Source organism: Hypomesus transpacificus, chromosome 17 (assembly GCF_021917145.1).
Source record: "Hypomesus transpacificus isolate Combined female chromosome 17, fHypTra1, whole genome shotgun sequence".
Classification (NCBI taxonomy): domain Eukaryota; kingdom Metazoa; phylum Chordata; class Actinopteri; order Osmeriformes; family Osmeridae; genus Hypomesus; species Hypomesus transpacificus.
The window spans coordinates 13,161,351-13,164,602 of NC_061076.1; the positions used below are offsets into that span (position 1 = coordinate 13,161,351).

At 43.7% G+C, this 3,252-nt stretch overlaps 1 long non-coding RNA gene across 2 annotated transcripts; it reads right to left on the reverse strand.

Annotated features, from left to right (window-relative positions):
* Positions 1-1,227: 1,227 nt before the first annotated feature.
* LOC124479781 lies at positions 1,228-1,926 on the reverse strand. 2 transcript variants are annotated; one of them, XR_006957463.1, is made up of 3 exons: positions 1,748-1,926; positions 1,464-1,530; positions 1,228-1,256 (listed from the first exon to the last, which is right to left on the reverse strand). It is a non-coding gene; the product is annotated as an uncharacterized LOC124479781 (long non-coding RNA). The 2 variants fall into 2 exon arrangements; XR_006957462.1 differs by having other exon boundaries at positions 1,228-1,530.
* Positions 1,927-3,252: the final 1,326 nt, after the last annotated feature.

The following is a 3,252-nucleotide window of genomic DNA, read 5'->3' on the forward strand; positions in this document are numbered from 1 at the left end:
AAATCTGACAGGGGCATGCTTGAGTATGATAGTTCACTGAAATGTTGTTTCAGAGTATCAAAAATCACATGTGGATTTGTAGCGTGATCGATAGATGTGTTACGCAGCTTTACTCTCACCACATCTCCTGCTTTGCCCATAAGCTTTGCCAGGATCTCTTGGGATTGCTCGTGAACTGGGATGGCACGTCTCTTTAAATACAGGGTCATGAGATTTTCCCACTCGTGAACTGTAAATTTATCTGAGCCATCACCCCTGAATAAGGGAGGCTCCTTTGCGGCTGATTGCAGCACTACACTGACATTAGGCAGTGTTGTCTCTGTTGGCAGAGGAATACTTGTGCTGTTTGTGCTCCTATCAGCCTGTAGCTGAGCTGTAATGGACTCACCCAGCTTTTCAGCTAACTGTGTAATGAGCGAACCTAAGTCTGGGTTCTGATTGAAGTGGCTCGGCATGGCACGGTCTACATACCGAGTTGAGGTCAACTGGGGGGTGCCCAACGCCGTGACTCCAGGCCCTGGTGTTCTGGTTTCTGAGGGCTGATTCAAAAATCCCCTCCCCACACCAAACTGGCACTCAAAAGAAACGCGCTCAGCATCATCACCCCCACTACCCAGTGAGTATGTTCTGCCCTCTGCCATATTAAATGCCACCTTATCAACACAATGGAAGAAAAAAAACTGTTCAATGAAATCACAATGGATAAATTGGGAGCACGAAATGACAGTACTAAAAGAGCATATCAATTGGCAAACATATATACAGCATCAAATCAGTACTTTACATTTCACAATTGACGAACGTGCTGTAACTGCCCTTTTTTTTTTTTTTTTTTTTTTTTTTTTTTTTAGCACTCAATCAGTTCACTGAGATGGTACAAAAAGTCCACAATGTGCAAACACCTACTTCGTTCAGCATCGACACATGTGGATAGGCCTATATAAAAAAATAAATTGTCCATTCAAAATAAAATAAAACCCTGAGCACTCTCCACGGAAATACCTCAGTACCACAAAGGGCCAGTGGTAGCAGCTTCCTCGGCGAACGAGGTGATGTCGTCCTTTAAACCAATCCTTGAAAGGTCACGGCACCAATGTAACGGGTGTGCAACAGTTCTCGTGTTAATATATAGAAGTGCACATCCGTTAACGGCGTAATTGTCTGCGTTGTGTTCTGGGGGGGTGTGAATGTTGGATGAATGGAAGGATGGGAGACTGGACCACAAAGGAGGCTGGCTTTCTCTCATTTATTCGCTTCTGTATGAGCCAAAGAAACCAACGTGTCAATAGTATAAACGGTCGTAGTCGGGACCAACATTCCCTCCTCCGCTCAGACAGTAAAAAGCCTTCTGACGACGTATAAAATAATATGAAAATAAATAGAATAACATACTAGATGCACTTCACTGCATATACACAAACATAACCAGCATCGATAATATAAAGAACATAAAACATTCATACCTGTATGAGCCAAAGAAACCAACGTGTCAATAGTATAAACGGTCGTAGTCGGGACCAACATTCCCTCCTAGCAAACAAATAAAGAGGAAACACTGTAATACCCGGACGCACATGTACACAACAAAAACTCTCAAAAAGTGCATTTACTAAGTGCTAGCTAACAAAACAGCGCTGTAACATGTTCACACACTTAATTCACAACACACTTAGTTACACATTAAACATTTTCATTGTACACAAAACGACCTATATGCTAAAATATGACGAGAAACACAACAACATACCTCCGCTCAGACAGTAAAAAGCCTTCTGAGCTTTGGCGCCACACACACGTCACAAAACACGGACTTCTCTTAAAGCTACAGTACAGGTACAAAAACACATCAACAAAGGAACAGGTTACCAAATGTACCTAAACATATACTGGTACATTTAAATCAGCATTGGTGACATTTCAACACAACTAAAAAAACGCTGTTTCACCCTGGTTACACATGCCAATGCCTGGTGGCGTATGAAACAATGATTCCATGTAGTTTCCTTGCCTGCTGCCTCCTTTATTCGTGTTACAACTCCGCTATTCCTGCCTGTCATATGTGCAGCCCCATCGCTCGTTACGCATTCACAATTGCCCCAGTCAAGTCCACACTTAACCACATAGTCGTTCAGGACACAAAATATCTGTTCTCCTGTGGTTCCAGTAGGAATATTCAAGCAACACAACAAGTCCTCCATAAATTCATTTTCCCATATCTGACATAAACCAGCATGGTGGCACAATCCGAGACGTCAGTGCTCTCATCAAGCTGTATAGAAAAACATCCTGCTGTCTTCAGTCGGATAACAAGCTGCTCTTCCAGGTACAGCGCAAACAATGTAAATTGCGGCAGGCAAAATTAATTTCTCAGCAACAGTGTGTGGCTGTTTCTCAATGGCCACACGGTAGGCAACCATGTAAGAGGCAAGTTGGGCTTTGTCATTTAATGTGACAAATTTCTGTTTGCAGATAATTTAATCTCCTATGCCTTTCTTTGAAAGAAATCTAACGGTTTGTCCACTAAATCGGGGTGCACTGTTTTTTAAATGTCTCTTAAGTTTAGATGGTTTCAGATTCTTGTTCGCTAGTTTTTCGCTGCAGATGACACACATTGGCCTTGCATCCTGGCTAGGACCAGTACAATTTACAAAGCCATGATTCCAAAAATAGTCTTTGTCCAGCCTTGCTGTTGCCGCCATTTTTCTTTTCTTTGCAGCAGGCTCAGATCCTTGCGCAACAACTGCATTAATGCAAGCCTCACTTTCACATACACCCTCTGTATTTTCAATGCTAACACTCGTCGCAGCTTCATAGCGGATTGGCTCCTGACTTTCCTCGCATTCCTGAAGTGCACCGACCTTTGCTGATATATCATCATTACACTTCTTTTTGGACAACCAAGAAAGCATTTCTCAACTTATTTAAACCTAGCTGCAGGCACACTCGTTATGGGCAGGCAGATACGATTCGCTGACTCTTTACTAGCTCCCTCATGTGTCCGAAAGGTAGGTTGCACTATATTGCAGAGTTCATTGCAGTAGGAGCTAAATCCCTGAGCCGTCCATATGGCCGTCCATAGACTGACGGCGATGGCTGCTGATCTTTGCATGGACGGACTGACGGCAATACTGTTCAGAGTGCCGTCCCTGATTAGCAGGGACGTTCGTCGCTAGGGGGAGCATAGATCATGGACGGCGATGCTGTTCAGAGTTTCGTCCCTGATTAGCAGGGACGTCCAGCGACAGAGGGAGC